We start from the raw sequence: 20,715 nt of genomic DNA, 5'->3' as shown, positions 1-20,715 counted from the left end.
TTTGTGCATGGATTTTACACATGGTTTTGGGCATGATTGTTTTCTGTCCATGGTATTTTGCAAATCTAGTCAAGGGAACTATAATTATGTTCTAATCCAGGTTATGCATTGGGATTTATGGATGCTTTGACATGTATATATATGTATTGTAACATTGAAAGGAATATAATGAAAAATAAATATGGTAGTCCCAGTTTGGGATCGAGGGGAAAATATATGTGTATATATTTTTTATGTTTTATGCTCTAGCCATTATTTATTTTTTTCTTTTTAAAATTTGTATGCATGTTATTTCTGTACGAGGTTGAAACCTACAATTGGTATCAGAGTTGTTTCGTCTTCAAGGGGACACCTTTGCTACTGAGGGGTTTTGCTAGGGCTTGTGGTAGACCCTATCCAGTGGGAGATCTGCAGGATCGATTCTTGTTGTGAAAGAATATGGCGAGTAGTGGAAATATAGAGATCAAGAAATTTAATGGTCAAAGTTTTGAGTTGTCAAAAATAAAGATGGAGGATCTATTGGTGGATAAAGATCTGTAGATCATGGTAGATCTGGGTACTAAACCAACAACAATGTCAGCTAAAGGCTGGGCTAAGTTGGATTGGAAGGAAAAGATAACAATACGATTACGTGTCTCAGATTCAGTATTGTTGAATGTATCAGGGGAAGCTTCGGCAAAGGATTTGTGGGACAAGTTAGGGACTTTATACCAAACTAAGTCTCTGGTGAATATATTGTTTCTACGGAAAAAAATTGTATAACCTGAGGATGAAAGTTGGATACTAAGTGACAAATCATCTGAATGCCTTTAATACTGTGTAAGTCAGTTATTATCTGTTGACATTAAAATTTTAGATGAAGATAAGTGCATCACTTTGTTGTGTTCTCTACGCGATTCGTGGGATAATCTAGTTTTTGCAATAGGTATCAACGCAAGTGCCTTATAGTTTGATGAAATAGTCTCATCCTTGTTGTCGAAGGAGATGAGATGGAAAAATATGGAGGGCCAAAATGGTGATGCCTTGTCTGTACGAGGACAGTCCCAAAATAGAACCAAAAATAAGTCCTCTAGTGGGAGATCTAAATCTCCAGGAAAACCTGTAAAGGTGTTCTGGAAATGTGGAAAGGAAGGGCACTTCAAAAGGGACTGTAAATCTAAAGCTCCTAAGAAATTAAAGGGATTTGATGATGCTCCTTCTACAGAGGCAAAAACCACCTCATATGAAGGTAAAGATGTGTACTTGACTTCTTCTTCAAGTACACATGTAGATCATGAGGCATGGTTGATTGACTCAGGTGCATCCTTTCACTTCACTCCCCACAGGGAGTGGTTTTGCAACTATGATAAATATGATGGTGGTGATGTATTCTTAGGGGATGAAAGGAAGGCTAGAATCGTCAAACATGGAAAATTAAAGTTGAATTTGCAAGGTGGAAATATTAGAACACTTCTGGGTGCTCTAAATATTCCTGCATTGGCCAGAAATATGATTTTTGTAAGCAAGTTGGATGATGTAGGTGTAAAGAAAGTATTAAAGAAAGATACCTACAAGATGGATCGGGTAGCATTGGTATTGATGCGAGGAGTTTGGATTGAACTCTGTACAAGATTGAGGATAGCATTTTTATTGATGGGTGCAACAGTTTTGTGGTTCCTGAAGGTGGAGCAGAAAATCTAGTGGTCTCTTGAGAAAAGACCATGCTATGGCATCAAAGGATTTGACATATTGGAGAGAAGTGCCTTCGAATACTTCATGGTAATGGTATGGTAGAAGGTATGTCTAATTTCTCTCTCGTTTTTTATTTCTATGAATATTGTGTATATGGGAAGCAGAATCAGGTGAGTTTTCCCTCTAGTGCTATGAGGGCAAAACATATATTAGAGCTTGTGCCCAATGATGTGTTTGGAACTGTGTCGGTTCCATCACTGGGTAATTCTTTGTACTATGTATCATTTATAGATTAATTCTGAAGGAATACATTTCCTCAAGAATAAATCTGAATTATTTTACTGGTTTAAAGAATTTAAGGCTCTTATGGAAAACCAAACAAAGAAGAAGATAAAGGTGATGAAGAAAGATAACGGCTGAGAGTTTTGCAAGAACGAATTTGTATACTTTTGTAATAAGTGTGGTATAGCACGATAGAAGACTACTCCATCGACAAATTGGAGTTGCAGAAAGAATGAACAAGACATTGATGGAAAAGGCAAGAAGCATTCTCAATGGTGTCGGGTTAGGGCAGGAATTTTTGGTAGAGGCGGTGGAGATTGAATGTTACCTGGTCAACGGATCACATTCATTAGTGTTGGAGGATAAGGCTCCACAAGGGGTATGGACTGGTAAGAAACTTGCTCTTTCACATCTGAGGGTATTTGGATGTGATGCATATGTACATGTTCCAAAGGAGAAAAGAACAAAGTTGGATAGTAAATCTGAAAGGTGCATATTTATTGGGTATAAGAATGGTTTAAAAGGTTATAAGATTTGGAACCTAGAAAGAAGGAAGGTTTTTTACAACCAAGATGTGGTGTTTAGAGAGTTGAGAGATGTTATTAAACATGAAGTCCTACCAAAGGAATCTGATAAGATAGAGTTTGAGCTAAAGGAGGAAGAATCATACTCTATAGCAGAAGAGGAATTAGAATATGAAGAGCCACAAACTCCAGCTATGAGAAGATCAGTTCGAGAAAGAATGAAACCAGAAAGGTATAGTTCGTCTGCTCTATGTTCAATATTTTCTTTATCTATTACTGATGATGATCTGAGAAATGTGAGGTATCAATAGATTCAGAGGATGGAAAACTTTGGAAAGGGGCCATGGTTTATGAAATGACATCTTTGCACAAAAATGAGGCTTTGGATCTGGTGGAGTTGTCGGCTGGAAGGAAACCCATTGGCAAAAAATGGGTGTTTAAGAAGAAGATGAATGCAGAAGGCAAGGTGGAGAAATACGAATCTCGGTTGGTAGAAAAAGGTTATTCCCAGGTGCTAGGACTTGATTTTGGTGATATTTTTTCTTTTGTTACCAAAGTAGCTTCTATTAGATTACTTTGATATGTTGTTGTTTCTTTTGATTTTGAGGTAGAACAGATGGATGTGAAGACAACGTTTCTTCACGAATATCTGGAAGAAGAGATCTACATGAAGAAACCTGAAGGCTTTGCGGTGAAGGGTGAGAAAGAACTAGTATGCAAGTTAAAAAGGTCTCTATATGGGTTAAAATAGTCACAAAGGATGTGGTATCAGATATTTGATACATTTATATGGGGATTTGGCTTCACCAGAAGAAAAGAAGATCACTGTGTATATTTTAAATTAATTCGTGACCGTGTTATTCATCTACTCTTGTATGTGGATAATATGTTGCTAGTTGGAAATGACAAATAAATTATCCAATATTTGAAAACCCAATTGTCCTCCAAATTCGACATGAAAGATCTTAGTGCTACAAACTATATTTTAGGCATGGAAATTAAACGAGATTGGGAAATGAGGAAGATTTAGTTAAATCAAAGGAAGTATGTCGAGACAATACTATAGATATTTAATATGCATGATAGTAAACTGGTGAAGGTTCTTATTCCTGTAGGTGTAAAGTTATCTGCTGAACAGTGTCCTAAGACACAAGAAGAGGAAGAGGACATGTCCTGTTTCCATATGTAAGTGCAATCGGTAGCTTGATGTATGCAATGGTCTATACTATACCATATATTGCACATGCAGTGGGAGTATTCAACAGGTTTATGTAAAAACTAGGGAAGGAGCATTGGACAACAGTGAAGTGGGTTTTGAGGTATTTGCGTGGCACTAGTGATTATGGTTTGTGCTACGAAGGAAGACCAGGATTGGACAGAGTTTTGGACATCCGTTTCTCTGTTGATTCAAACTAGAATAGAGATCTGGATCAAAGAATATCTACAAGTGGGTATGTGTTTAACCTATTTAGAGGTGCAGTCAGTTGGATGAGTAAGGGACAATTTCTAGTGGCACTTTCAACTATATAAGCAGAATACATGGAAGCCACTCATGCAAGCAACAAAGTAGTTTGGCTACAGATATTATTTTCAAGTATGTGGTTAGTACAACAAGTTATAAGGATAGACTGTGACAACCAAAGTGAAATTTTCTTGACAAAGAACCCTGCTTATCATTCAAAGACAAAAAAAATTGATGTTCAGTATCACTTTGTGAGGGATATGGTTGAGGATAAAAAGGTGTTTCTGGTAAAGGTGGACAATTTGAAGAATAATGCAGATTCATTGACAAAGTCTGTGATCACTAAGAAGTTCTCCTGGTGTAGAGAAATAATGGGCATTGCAGGGTTGGACCAATGGCTAAGCTATGCTATGTCCCCTTGTGGAAACAAAACAACAAGTGGGAGAAATTTGGGTGTGTGTGTTATATTATTTCCATGACTACCCCACGCGTAGGGGGCGGTAGCCCCCATGTACATTGCGACGGGTGCAGCAAGGGGGTCACAAAGTGGGCATATTCCCTCCTTGTCGGGGGGTATGTAGGTGAGCAGTAGCCTCCCTACATGGGGTTTGTGGCAGTGCCCCAGGAAATTATTTTGGACCTTATAGTAGGTGGGTGAACCTACCTATGGTTTTGTGCATGGATTTCGCACATGGCTTTGGGCATGATTTTTTTTTTTTTTTCCCGTGGTGTTTTGTAGATCTGGTCAAGGGAACTATGGTTATGTTGTAATCGAGGGTTAATGGATTGTGGTTTATGGATGCTTCAACATGTATATATATGTATTGTAACATTGAAAGGAATATAATGAAAAAAATCTAGTAGTCCTGGTTTTGGTATCTAGGGGAAAATATATGTGTATATCTATTTTATATTTTATGCTCTCGCCATTATTTATCTTTTGTTTTCTAGAACCCTTATCAAGCTAATTTATGTAAAGGGTTAAAACCTACACTAAAAAACTTACCATCTCAGTTGGTATGTGATGATGCTAGATTACATGTTATGAAACAATGTAGGCTTATATTTTCTATCACATCCAAGTTTGTTAATAAGGTTGAGTTAGATGTTGCTTCTTTGGAATTTTTGGCATTTTATTGGGAAGAACTTACTTGTATGATGACATGACTATTTTCTTTTAAAAAGTGAACAAGTACCACCTTTCCAAGGATGGGATTGAATACACTTTAAGAGCTCATTGTATGAAAGAATATCTTTCCTTGGTAACTAAAGTATAGTTGAAGAAGCATGTGAATGCAAGCAAGAACTTTTATCTCATGTATGCGAAAGAAAATGAAGCATGTGCTTTGGATCACATGCACTAAATAAGTGTTTTAGGAATCACCAAAGCTGCAACATGAGAATTTGATGTGTGATCTTGTTCAGAAAATGAATGATGTTGTTAGCTAATTTTCTTTAGCATCTTTGTAGTCATTGTTGTAGCATTTTTTGGTTTTGGTAAGTTAGAATCAATTAGTCAAAAAATGAAAATATTTTTAAAAAAATGTTCAGCTAGGATATGGACAAAAAGAATATTGATTAAAAAATGTTAGGAAATATCTTGATAATATACCCATATCAAAGAAAATGTTAGGATAGATGCCCTAAAAAATGAAGGAAAAAATAAAATGTTAGGTTAGAGAGAAAAGACAAAAGAAATAAACTCTGAAAGTGTGCAAGTCCAAGTGCCACTACTTTTCGTTTATTATGAAAAATAATGGTTGTGTGCAGCTTGTTGTAAATGCCACAACCCATGACAATCAAATAGTTTAATCTTGACTAGTTCATGTTTTAAATTTCATGTTTATAGTTAAAGAATAATGATCTAGCCAAAACGTTTAATCTTGGTAGATCAGTAGTTAGGTCGAGAATAATAAGGAGCTCATCAATTTAATTTGAGCCCTTGGATGTTATAAGGTTAGAATTAGATAGTTTTCTTTTCAAAAGAAAAAGGAAAGAAAAGGGCCTGCTAGCCTAAATGCACCTAATTAAGTGAAGAGAAAATGTTAGGGTAAGTAAATGGGTAGGTAGAATAAAAGCTGCAAATGTACATTTACCATGCTTGATCATGTGTTTCAGTGTGCAAGAGCAGTTATGAAAGTGAAACCCTAGTGTTAAATGCTTCCCCCTTTGAAGAAATCACTTTCCCTTTTAAATTTCCTAAAAACCCATATAAAACCCATAAACACCTTTTTAGCCTAAGTCCTCTTTACCCCTCGCTTTATAAAGTTAACTCCAAAATTAACGTTTTCCCGACAAAACCTTTTAACCCACCTTTGGTGTGGTTAAATAAAACCCGCCACAGTTAAAACCTCGGTCCCACTCCATTCGCGATATGTTTAATCCGCACCTTATTCATTAAAATAATTACAAATATTTGTAATTAACCCCTGGGCCTAGCTAATCTCTACGACTGCTCCCTCCGTGCATCTCGACCGTGTGATAGCCGTCCAATCACCTACTCCTAGATCTAACGATTCATAACTATATTGCATGCTCCCAATCTCCGACCTTTACCTGCTCGAGAGCATGCGAGATTCGTGGTTTTTCTCGAGCCCCTTGTGGTTACGTGTTATCCCCACATTAACTCGCGTGCCCTCAAGAAAATACCACCCTGCGGCCAAAAGCATTGTGATGAGCCTCCGAAACTGCTCCCCGCATACGAAAAAACCAACCACTGTTCACTTTACGCCAAATTTTAAAAAGTTAACTGTTTACCCGTTTAAATGCCAAAACCCTCACTTTCGCTCTTTTCACCTATTTACACAGTAAAACGTGTATAACCATCCTGCACCACCCTAAGCCTCTGCAACTGATTTAACCATTGTTTACCTCCCGAAAACGCTTTGGACTCCATCCACAGACCTTCCAACTCAAATGAAGCCATTGTGGCCCTCCCTGTCCGCTTGTGTTTTTCTTAACAAATTGTTGTGTTTTGCAGGTGATCATATAAAACCTTCTTGTTCCAGATTCACAAGGAAACAAATTCAAAAGCGTTTATATAGTTAAAAGACAATTATCATTTACACAGAGCAGAAATCATTTACACAGTAATGGTTAAAACAAAGAAGAAATCCTTTACACAGAGACAGTAAAAGTTAAAACAAAGGAGGCAAATAAAGAAATACAAATGAAAGAAAAAATGGTGAAAGTGTATCAGATGAAAGCTCATAAGTAAAAATGACATCCAACATGAAGATCAAAAAGAAAAGAAACTTAAAGTGAAAAATATCAAAGACCAAAGCCAGCAGAACCTAAATAATAGGGACAACAAGCAGCAGTTCAATAACAGTCTCTATCTTCTTGCATGAAGATATTTACTTTTCCTAGAATAAATCCTTAAACAATTTAGGATATTTTCTTAGTTATAATATTGTATAAATAACTCTCTTCTCAAGTTATTACAGGTTCAAACATTGAAACAAGTCCATCATTGAACCAAGTTCATTGTTCACCATTGAACCAGGTTGACCATTGAAAGAGAGTTGCACTCTTGATGAAGCATTTGTAAACATTTGATGTACTAGCTTTTTTGGACCCTTAATACAAAGCAAAGGATTTTGAGTTCAGTTTTACACAGTTTGTGTCTCATTTAGAATCTGACTTAGTTAATCCTTTGTCAGATCCTGAAAAACTTCTGAGAAAAACCAGTTCTAAAAGGAGACAATAACCATCTTCTTCTTCCTCTTCTACCTTGCAGTCTAAAGAGTTAGCATCATTTGATCCATTTATTAATATTCCATCTGATCCTAATAGGACACACATACCTCCTAGGGTTTCTGAACTATTAGATAGGGGAGTTGACTTAGATTTTACTTTATTCATTCATTATTTTGAAAATCATCTAGAATTCCCTCTACCACCAGGATCACCTAAAACTGAGTCTGACTTGGGTGTTCATTTACCTTAATACAAACCCACAAATTTCATATCCCCTACCACTTATTCATTTCCTTCCACTTCTGAACGACTTGAAGCCTCTACTTCTGAACAACTTGAAGAGACCATCACTATATATTCAAATCCACTCTTTGAACCAAAAGAGTGTATTCCTTCACATGTCCCAAAGTTAGTTCTTAATACTCCTTTAAATTCATTAAGGAGATCTCCTCCTTCTTCACCTCCACATAGTCACACACCCCCTCAATCACCTTCTTCTTCATGTTTTTCATCTTCTTATTTTTCATATTCTTCTTCTTCATCCACACAAACACCTCATACACCACCTTCTACTATGGCATTCCAACCTATTGTATAGGCTAGATATGCAACTTTAGTCTTACTTGCTAACCTCGATACATTCCTAGCTGGATACTTGAAATACCTTCCGAGGTATAATGGAGAAACCAGTCCCATAGCTGAAGACCATCTTCAAGCTTTTCTAGACTTTGCAGACAACATGAATATTTAACAAGAAAATATTTATATGAGATTGTTCATACAGTCACTTGAAGGAAATGTAAGAATCTGGTTTAGGCAGTTACCTGTAAACTCCATTAGAAATTGGGAAGAGCTTACAAACATATCTAAAAATCAATGGGGTGTAAAGAAAGATCCTCTTTATCTTTTGACTGAGTTTGAAGAAATTAAAAGAAACTTTGGTGAACCTGTATCCAATTTTATCAAAAGTTTCAATAAACTTTATCATAAGATGCCCCCTGATTGTAAACCCCCTGTAGCAGCAGCTAAGTCTAGGTTTTCTAAAGCCTTTGACGATGACTTTGTTGTAATGATAAGAGAAAGAAATTTAATAACTCTTTAATATATGCAAACAAATGCTATAGAAGTGGAAGCAAATAGGGTTGCTTCAACTTCATTGAAAGCTAAAGAGGAAAAGGCCCAAAGAAAACTCAAATCTTTTCAAGAAGCCTCTAGTTCTTCTAAGACTAAAACTGAAGATTCTAAAATAGATGAAATAATTTCTCTTCTTAGAAATATATCTAATAGAATTTCCAAGATTGAGACTCAACCTAGGATAGTGCAACAAACAATTACTAGACCCAAAAATCAAAATCAAGGTCAGTATAGAAGAAATCCACAATTACAAATTCTTCAGAGACCTAGTAATGATCAGTAGGTTCCCACTCCTTTACTAATAGATGACCAGCAACCTGATGAAAATACTATGACTATTACTGAAGATATCAATAACATGAATACTTCTTCTAATCAAACAATTATAATTCCTCTCTCACAACAATATAAGGTTCAAGAAGATCAAGAATCCTCACAGGTTTCTAAATACCATGCCTTCTCTGAATTTTTAATTGCAGAGTTGAATAAGAGATATGATCTTAGGCCTAGACCTGGCCCTGGAATACCTCTTAAGGAGACTCCAATAATTGAACCTGGTACCAAAGCTGTTGAAACTTAAACAACTATTATTCAACCATTAAATTAGTCAACTCATATTGTTCAAAATGATAAAAATGCTTTGACTACATTTAATGTTGAAAAAGAGTTAGAAAGAGTTAAAATTCCAATTCCAATTTCAGAACTTTCCAAAAACCCTGGGTATAAAAATCAAGTCTCCAAATGGATACAAAACACCTCGGTTGATGTTGAAAGTGATATCATTAGTCTGCAAGATGAAAAACCAGCAGTTGTCTTTGGTCCTAGCTCAGATATGATAGATGAAATAGTTCCTCCTTTCTATGTAACTCTTAAGACAAATGATTCCATGTTATATAATTGTATGCTTGATTATGGAGCATCACATAAACTCATGCCAAAAGCTATCATGGCCATTTGAAACTTGACATAACTATATCCTATCATGACTTTTACACCTTTGATTCTAAAAGGGTGCCCTGCTTAGGATTGATTAAGGATTTAGTAGTCACCCTTGCCCAAATTCCAGTGAAAAGTGTAGTTCTTAATATAGTTGTCACGGATATCCCTCCCAAATTTGGAATGCTCCTTTCTAGGTCTTCTTGTGCCAAATTAGGGGAACTCTTCAGATGGATATGTATTATGCCACTATTCCAGTTTATGGGGGAGAACAACTAAGGTTATGTAGAGAGGTAAGATTTGTGAACACTGTTTGCAAAAATAACTAGGCAAGGAACTATCCCATTTATGAAATTGATCAGGATTTTGGTTGCTTTCAACTCTCTTCAAACCAAAAATATGAAACTCAAGTTAAAATAGAAGATGTAATTGAAAGTCCTGAACCAAATCAAACTGATGTATGGAAACTATTTTTTGATGGTTCTTGTACAAAAGATGGGGCAGGAGCTGGGGTAGTTTTAATTTCACCAGAAAAAGAAAATATCACGCAATCATGCAAATTTTACTTTGAAGTTACCAATAATGTGGTTGAATATGAAGCTTTCCTTTTGGGACTGCAATTAGCCAAAAGCTTAAAGGTTCAAAACTTAAGTGTTTTTACTGATTCAGAAATTATTGTCAAACAAGTTAGAAATATTTGCCAGACTAAGCATCCTAGACTTAGGTCTTATCGAAATGAAGTTTGAGATTCAGTTGAAAACCTATTTGATGCTTTTAATTTGACTTATATTCTAAGAGATAAGAATATTCATGCATATGCCTTAGTTGTTTCTACTAGTTCATTTAAAATCCCTGATCAGACCAATGTACTCTATCAAATACAAGTCAAGTACACACCATCCATCCCAGAAATCTAAAACACTGGCAGATATTTGAAGATGATGAACATTTGAAATCTTTTTTGCAAGTTATAGATGATTTTTCAGTTCTACAAATTGATGAAGATAGAACATAAATAGATGAAAATACAGATGAAAATGATACCTTAGATTTCAATTCAAAAATTGTTGATCATGACATTATTCAATTGTCTAACAATTTTATTCCCAAACGCCTCATTCCTTTAGAAAATTTGTTTGATCAAAATGATGTCCTCAGAAACCCTCAGTCAATTTCTTCACAAGATGACATAGAAGAAATCAATATTGGAACAAATGATGATATTAAGAAAATTAAAATTTGTGCATCTCTAGGTCTTGAGATCAAAGCTCAATATCTTAAGTTAATTCAAAATTATAAGGATGTTTTTGCATGGACCTATGCCGATCTAAAAAACTATGACACTTCATTCATATAGCATAAGATTCCTTTAAAGCCAAAAGCAGTTCCTTATCAACAGAAAGTTAGGAGGATCATTCCAACTCTTCTACCAATTGTAGAAAAGGAAATTAAGAAAATTCTAGATGCCCATATCATTCTCCCTCTTAGATATTCTAATTGGGTTGCAAACTTAGTTCCTGTTAGAAAGACGAATGGAGAAATCGGATGGTTTTTCAGGTTATAATCAGGTAAATGTTGATGCAGTAGACAGAGAGAAGACAACCCTTACTACACCCTAGGTACATTCATGTATGCTAGGATGCCATTTGGCTTAACCAATGCTAGAGAAACATTTCAGAGAGCTATGGATGTAGCTTTTGTGGGTCAGGTAAATAAATTTGTAGTTATTTATCTTGATGACATAAGTGTTTTTTCTAAATCTGATCAGAAACATCTAAAGCACTTGATGAAGGTTTTTGAGAGGTGTAGAAAATTTGGAATATCATTGAATCCTAAAAAGTCTATGTTTTCTATCAAATAAGGTAAACTGCTAAGCCATATAATTTCAAAATAAGGAGTGGCGATTGATCCCAAGCGTTTTTCTACCATTGAAACATTGACCTTACCTAGAAACAAGAAGAAAATTCAAGCTTTTCTAGGCAAGATTAATTTTTTAAGGAGATTCATCCAAATTATGTTGAGATTGTAAAAGATATAACTAACATGGTCTGAAAGGATCATGAAGTTAAATGGATTGTCTCTTCTAGGCATGCCTTTGATCAGATCAAGAAATCTATCTCTAAATCTCCCACCTTGGCCAACCCTGATTACACTAAACCATTCAATATCTTCTCCTTTGCCTGAGAAACAACCCTTGTTGTTGTTCTACTACAAAAGAATGAAGATTCCCATGACCAACCCATAGCCTTTTTTAGTAAGGTTATGAGAGACGCTGAGCTTAAGAATGACATAATTGAGAAGCAAGCCTATGCCCTTATTCAAGCCCTGAAATCATTCAGGATGTATGTCCTACATTCTCTTATTACTGCTTATGTTTCTAAGAGTGTTGTGAAAATTGTTTTAACCCAACCAGACATTAATGGGAAGAGAGGTATATGGATCACTAAAATACTGGAGTTTGATCTAACTATCAAAACTACAAAGCTAGTAAAAGGCCAAGGATTAGCTAAGCTTCTCGCTGAATCCAACTGTAAAGTGCTTGGAATCAATTCTGTTTTAGAGATACAAGGGAAGAATCGACAAGAACCTTCTCAAACTTCAAATAAGAAGAATACACAAGAACCTTCTGTCCTTGCAAGAGAGGAGAATCCACAAGAACCTTCCCTTCATTATGAAGAAAAGAATCCACAAGAACATTTACCTTCAGATCAGATCAACCCTTTACACATTGATGATAAATTTTTGTTGTCAGGTTGGTATGAAAACATTGTAAATTTCTTGATCCATTTTGAATGTCGAACATCATTCTCCAAAAGCCAGTGTAAAACTCTCAAACTGAAAGTAATCAAGTATTGTATCATAAATGCAAATTTGTACTAGAAAGACCCACTAAATATTTTGTTATTATGTTTAACAGTATCAAAAATTGAAGGAATCATTGACCGGTTTCGTACAGGATTTTGTGGAGGACATTATGCTTAGAGAGCAACAGCATAAGATATTAAGGGGAGGATTTTATTGGGCAACAGTGTTCTTACAAGTAGGAGCAAAGGTCAAAATTTGTGTTCCTTGTCAAATGTTTGCTCGTAAGCAAAAAATAGCAACTCTTCCACTGGTTCCATCAATAGTCTCATAACCTTTTAACCAATGGGGATTAGATTTTATTGCAGAGATTCATTCTACTTCAAGTAATCAGCATAGATGGATCCTTACTACAGCAAACTACTTCACTAAATGGGTGGAAGCAATTCCAGTGAGAAATGCTACTCATTCAGTAGTAATTAAATTTATTGAAGAGAACATGTTATCTAGATTTGGTTGCCCAATTCAAATTGTCACTGAAAATGAAACAAATTTTTCTAGTGTTAAAATGATTGAGTTTTTCCAGAAATATCATATTTTGTTACATCATTCAACTCCATATTACCCACAAGGTAATGGCCTTGCTTAATCTTCAAATAAAAGTCTAGTAAATGTAATAAAAAAGACTCTAGCAAATCATAAAAAGAGTTGGGACTCCCATTTAATTTATGCAGTATGGGGAAACATAATTACTCCAAAGAGATCTACTGATAAATCTCCTTTCCAGTTAGTTTATGGGAAAGATGCAATCTTCCCTACCAATTTGGCCTTCCCTATTTTAAAATTCCTGCAGGATTCAACATATGAACCTGATGATTTTTCAAGGAGAATAAATCAGATTATTGAACTAAATGAGAATAGAGATGAAGTTCAATCAAATTGAAAAAGTATCAGAGTAAGATGAAGAGCCTATTTTACAGAAGAGCCAGGGAAAGGGACTTCAAGGAAGGTGATCTAGTTCTAAGATCGGATTCCATGAGAGAAGAAAATGGAAAACATGGCAAGTTTGACAACTTGTAGTTTGGACCTTTAGAAATTGCTGAAGTGAAGGGAAACAACACTTATGTGCTACAAAATCTTGAGTGGCTATATTCCACTTATCCTGTAAATGGAAGGTTTCTCAAACATTACATTTAGTACTGAGAAGTTGAAGTAGATTTCATTACTATCATTGTAAAAACTCTGGTTTCTTTTACTTTTCAAGCTGTTAGTGTCATTTTTTACAGCAAAATACTCTATAGCTGAGGAGAAGGCACATGGATCTACAAGTTCTTTGCATTGTACAGGAGAAAGCAGTCCCCAGTTGGAGCCAATGTTGTTTCATTTTTTGGTTTTGGTAAGTTAGAATCAATTAGTCAAAAAATGAAAATATTTTTCAAACAATGTTAAGCTAGGATATGGACAAAAATAATATTGATTAAAAAATGTTAGGAAATATCTTGATAATATGTCCATATCAAAGAAAATGTTAGGAGAGATGCCCTAAAAAATAAAGCAAAAATAAAATGTTAGGTTAGAGAGAAAAGCAAAAAGCAATAAACTCTGAAAGTGTGCAAGTCCAAGTGCCACTAATTTTACTTTATTATGAAAAATAATGGTTGTGTGCAGCTTGTCATAAATGCCACAACCCATGACAGTCGAATAGTTTAATCTTGACTAGTTCATGTTTTAAATTTCATGTTTATAGTTAGAGAATAAAGATCTAGCCAAACTGTTTAATCTTGGCAGATCAGTAGTTAGGTAGAGAATAATAAGGATCTCAGCAGTTTAATCTATGCCCATGTATGTTATAAGGTTAGAATTAGATAGTTTTCTTTTCAAAAGAAAAAGGAAAGAAAAGGGTCTGCTAGCCTAAATGCACCCAATTAAGTGAAGAGAAAGTGTTAGGCTAAGTAAATGGGTAGGTAGAAGAAAAGTTGCAGAAGTACATTTACCATGCTTGATCATGTGTTTCAATGTTCAGGAGTAGTTATGAAAGTGAAACCCTTCCCCCTTTGAAGAAATCACTTTCCCTTGTAAATTCCCTAAAAACCCATAAACACCTTTTTAGCCTAAGTCTTCTTTACCCCTCGCTTTATAAAGTTAACTACACAATTCACGTTTTCCCACAAAACCTTTTAACCCACCTTTGGTGTGGTTAAATAAAACCCGCTGCAGTTAAAACCCCGGTCCCACTCCGTTAACCCATCGCGATATATTTAATCCGCACCTTATTCATTAAAATAATTACAAATCTTTGTAATTAACCCTTGGACCCACTAATATTTGTGCCTGCTCCCTTTGTGCATCTCAACCGTGCGATAGTCATCCGATTACCTACTCCCATATCTAACAGTCCACGGCTATATCGTGCACTCCCAATCTCCGACCTTTACGAGCCCGAGATCATGCAAGATTCGTGGTTTTGCTCGGGCCCCTTGTGGTTACGTGCCATCCCCACATTAACTCGCGTGCGCTCAAGAAAATACCACCCCACGGCCAAAAGCAGTGCGATGAGCCTCTGAAACCGCTCCCTGCATATGAGAAGACCAACCACTATTCACTTTGCGCCAAATTTTAAAAAGTTAACTATTTACCCGTTTAACTACCCAAACCCTCACTTTCACTCTTTTCACCCGTTTACACAGTAAAACCTATATAAGCCTCCTACGCCACCCTAAGCCTCTGTAACCGATTTAACTACTGTTTATCTCTTGAAAATGCTCCGGACTCCATCCATAGACCTTCCAACTCAAAAGAAGCCATTGTGGCCCTCCCCATCCACCTATGTTTTTCTTAACAAATTGTTGTGTTTTGCAAGCGATCATATAAAACTTGTTTGTTCCATATTCACAAGGAAATGAATTCAAAAGACAATTATCATTTACACAGAGAAGAAATTATTTATACAGTAATGGTTTAAACAAAGAAGAAATTCTTTACACAGAGACAGTAAAATTTAAAACAGAGGAGGTAGATAAAGAAATACAGATGAAAGACAAAATGGTGAAAGTGTATCAGATGAAAGGTCATAAGTAAAAATGACATCCAGCATGAAGATCAAACAGACAAGTAACTTAAAGTGCAAAATATCAAAGACCAAATCTAGCAGAACCTAAATAACAGGAACAACAAGCAGCAATTCAATAGTTGTCTCTATCTTCTTGCATGAAAATATTTCCTTTTCCTAGAATAAATCCTTAAACAGTTTAGGATATTTTCTTGGTTCTACTATTTTATAAATAACTCTCTTCTCGAGTTATTACAGGTTCAAACATTGAAAAAAGTTCATCATTGAACCAAGTTCATTGTTCACCATTGAACCGGGTTGACCATTGAAAGAGAGTTGCACTCTTGATGAAGCATTTGTAAACATTTGATGTACTAGCTTTTCTGGACCCTTAATACAAAGCAAAGGATTTTGAATTCATTTTTACATAGTTTGTGTTTCCTGTAAGTTTTTCTAGTGTTACACATTATGTTTTTCTTCATATTCTTATGTCTTACAGAGATACCTAGGTAGGAATAATTATGTCTCAATCTATTCCTATAAGCTTCTGAAGTGATAATCATTAAGGAGAATGGATTAATGAACTGTCTGTTTAATTAGTTCCCTCTGAATCAATAAATCATCAAATTCTTGTTGTAAACATAAGCATATTCTCTTGCACCTTCTAAACATCGATCAGAGGTTTTCACACTTATGATTATTTAATTATCTATATGAAAATTATGATAATCATATTATTTTTTGTTTCTACTCACCACTATTCAAACTTTATCACTGTGTGAAGTTTTATAGCATCCCTCTACTTTGGGATTAATATTATTCAAAAGGTTAGGCAATAAAGTGTTACATCTGTTTTATTCATTGGCCTTCCAAACTAAAACAAAAACCCCAAAACAATTATCTTAGATTCTCTGGCATTGATACTTGACTACTATTATCTTAGAGGTAGAACATTAATTATTTATTTTGATGTATTTTGCATGGATAAAAGCTTGAATGATGAATACAAATAACTGTGGAAGAATGAGAATTATTAACAAATTTGTTTCTTTTATCATCCTTATCATGTAGTTTGTTTTGATAAAGCAAATGTATAGATCACAATGGTCAAATTCAGGACAAGTGGGGTGGAATTATCATCCCTTAGTGTTTAAATGAAATCCTTTTGGTGGACAAAAAGCCTCCATTTGAGTGGATTCATTTTAGAGAATCACAAATAGCTCAAAGTTTTAAGTGTTGGAAACTTGATAAAGATGTATCCATGATGTATAGCTTGACGAAATATTTATGACATTGCTTGAACGACCTCAAATCATCTTCTTATGGAGAAGTATTCACGTTGTAATATAATTACCAAATAGGAAGAAATGAGGATGAAGGAAACATATGCCAAGTAATACAGTGACACGTGGAAGGCCAGACAGTGACACATGGTAGCCTATACATGTGACATATGGAAATATGGAGATGACATGGTAGTATGGTGCATGATGACTAGCCCAACTGAAAGAAAAAGTGTGGCACATTCTAACATGGTACATGCGTGGAAAGTGACTTTGTGGGATGACATGAAAAGGCTGATGTGGCTAGTGACTAGGTATGAGGTGGTCCAATCATATGTTACTAAGTGGCAGCCTATAAATGATCAAGAAGGTTCGAAGGCCGATAAAAAAATCTTTGGTCAGATGGCATCGAACACCTGACCTCCATGTTGCAGGTGTAAGAAGTTACCAGCATGGTAACTACTGCTTATTAAGATCAAAGGAGAATAATACTATAAAAGGGTTTGAAGCTTCATTAGTTGGATTTTATGGGGTTTAACCTCATAACCCATGGAACACAATAACATTAATTAAGCAATTAGCCACCGAAAGGAAGTTGGAATCAAAGTGAGGAACATTTGCCTTAATGTAATTGTTTAACCAATGTATAAATTTGGATGGTCTATAGGTTCTCCTACATGACTTATCCAACCGTAACACAACAACTGGACCAACATGCCATGGTGGTCCACATTTATTTGAGCCGCATATGATATAGCTTTGATATTCAAATATTTCATTGAGTCAAAATCCCAATGGTCGTTGATTCAAGCCAACAACCTCCTGTGCCCCGAATTTTATATAACCATTGTATGAACAACACACTACAGAGTTCTTGGTTGCAAATATTTGTATTTTAAATATTTTTAAGTGTTTCTTAAATTTGTAACTTTGTAATAGAGTGGCATTGTAGCTCAAGTTTGGATCTTTTTTGGAGGTATCTAGTGGTTCTTTCAAACCACATTTGTCATGTAGCGAGAGGATGAATTTGTGGTTGGCTTGAGGGAGATTTTCCTGTTGTAACACTGAGTTTGAAAGGTAATAGAAGTGATCCCATAGTTCAAAGTTGGACCCAGATACATAGCCTAGAGGATGGGTTAACTCCATTATCATTTTAGTGTCTATTTTCTTCTTTCAATGTCTCATTGTCTCTTCATTTCATTTTCTCCTCATTTAACTTCTTAATTGTTCCTTAACACTTTATTGAGTTTAAGTATTCACACATAAACATTTCTGCAAACTAATCAAGTTAAATATCAGATCACCCCACCCCATCCAGAGAAATATAATGTGAAGTTTGATTCAAAATTCTATTGAAATTTGTCTCCACATAAGGTTTCATTTTATGAGATCAAAATTTGGAGAAATATGCTATAAAACAATTGTATGGCAATTTGTCTCTAGAAAAAGTTACTTGTATGAGATCAAACTGAAAAAGAAATTAGTCATAAAAGAACAAAATATATATTTTTAAAATAATAAGAAAAGAAAATAGAGAAAAAAGATTAACAATTTAATTTAATTAGGACATTAAAAATAAATAAATTTTTATGGTGAACTATGATAATTTAAATAACTATATATAAATAAATTTAATATTTTTGTTTATAAATAAAATTTTAATAATAAATATTAAGTAAAAGAATATATATATATATATATATATATATGAAAAGCTAATACATTTTTAATGCCATTACAATATGTGTATAAATGTTGAATATTGAGAAGTAATGCCACCTCAATCACAAAAATGTTAAATACTAATTAGAAATTAATTAGGAAATAATCTCTCTCTCTCTCTCTCTCTCTCTCTCTCTCTCTCTCTCTCTCTCTCTATATATATATATATATATATATATATATAATACAATTTGAATGGTTTTAATTATTAATAACGAGTATTTTCTTGTAAGAGGTCTTAGTTTGAAATTTAAAGTGGGGTATTATATACTACTTCATAATTCCTAGTGTATCTAGCTTATGGGATGTCTGGTCTACTCTTGGTATTATAGTGGGAGCTACTAGGTTGGATCTTGGCATTGCCTAGATTACCTAAACAAGTTACAAATTAACCATGGTATTATACACACACACACACACACATCATTTATGCTCTCTACTCTCTTGATTAAGAGGGACTATCATAAACCAAATTGGTGTTTGGCTATTTGGTTAGCCAACTATTCTACTTCCCATGAATCTAAACATTTCTTTCATTAATTATATATTCATCTAAATTTTATTTAATACACACTAAACCCATTATTAATTATGTATCTTAATGATAATGACACTTATATCTCAAATTGCATTAAAGGAATATAAATTACACAAATTATCCTTTTCATATTCTAATGGTGGAAACATATAAACAATATAGGAGTTAGGGATATAACTAATAATGGAAAAGCATAGATTGCATGGTCAATGTACATAATCAAGTACCCATGGTGGTTTATAATTTGTAGTCATTGTCATAAAACCATTTATTTAAATAATTTTTGTTTATTTTATTAGTAAGATATAATTTTTTGTCATAACGATTTTCTTTCCTTTTCTCTCTCTCCCCCTTTTTTAATAGTAATTGGAAAAATAAATTACTAAAAAAGGAGAGAATACATGGCATTAATAGTACAGAATATAATGCCATAGAATCCTAACTATACCTCTTCGTGGATTTTAGTTTCATTTCTTTCCCAATTTCTCATAACTAGTTGTCCTTGGAGTCATGTAAATAAAAACTTTGTAAAAAACTACTCAAATTTTACAAAATTTGAAAACCATCACAATTTTTTTAAATAAATATACTTAGCGTGCAATGTTGTGAGACACTTCCTTCAATATGTCCACAATTACTAGGGTATTATTAAGGTCAAGCATAACTACCATGTGGCTAGTTGATTTGACCAAAGATGAGGATGGGGCTGAATTTGAGGAGGGATGAATCTTCTTGAGTTGCATCTCTTCCAATTTCCAATGCAGGGGATCAATCTCATTGTTCTACATCTAAATTAGGTTCTTATGTTTTGACCTAAATTCCTTTTTTGAAGAGAGTGTCTTTGCAATATGATTTATTTTCATACTGAGGGCCATGAACCTTTTTTGGAGCTCCCATAATTTCTCGTCATCAGCTTACTTCCTCACTCATTATCCTATTTTGTGACTATCATATGTCACCATCATGCCACCATAAATTACTCTGACTCCATAATCTCAGTTGAAAATTGGTTAATAGAAGAATTTTTGATGCCACCTGAGTTCTATCCTCATATCAACTTTCTCTGCCATGCAACAACTAGTAAAAACAAAAGGAAACCCATATAAATTGATCCCTATTGTACCAAACCCAAAATTAATTTCTGCACTAAATCAAGTACTCAGCCATGAGGGAATGTTTCTAATCTTGTATGAGTAATGCACCTCATCCCAATTCTTCCCATGATTACCAATTCATGTATTATATTGTAGCACCATGCCTGACCCCCTATTTCCCACAAGAAATTTGATCCCTCTATTTCTTTGTTGCATTGGGCTTACTACCCCAACTTTTCACACCTATTAAGGGGGTCAATAAACCATTATTTATGGTTTTGCATGCTAGCACCCACCCTTCATGAGTCAAAATCACTAATTCACCCATTATTCTATTCTTTTCCTTGGTTTGTACACTCATTCCACCTATATACTCAATATCCTTAACATTCTTTCTTGTCATTGGGACTGATTTGGCTTGGGTCATGGTTTGGAAGGGATTTCATGGAACTAGATGGAAGGCCAAGTTTCTATCCATCCACAAAGTTACATAGTTACTATATGATTCTTGGTTTGCAA

The sequence above is a fragment of the Pinus tabuliformis genome, chromosome 4_2, assembly GCF_031772625.1.
Source record: "Pinus tabuliformis cultivar Carrire ecotype Pingquan chromosome 4_2, CPIR1, whole genome shotgun sequence".
NCBI classification, from domain to species: Eukaryota; Viridiplantae; Streptophyta; class Pinopsida; order Pinales; family Pinaceae; genus Pinus; species Pinus tabuliformis.
The sequence above is the reverse complement of the archived record's forward strand: the minus strand, read 5'-3'. Positions refer to the sequence as shown.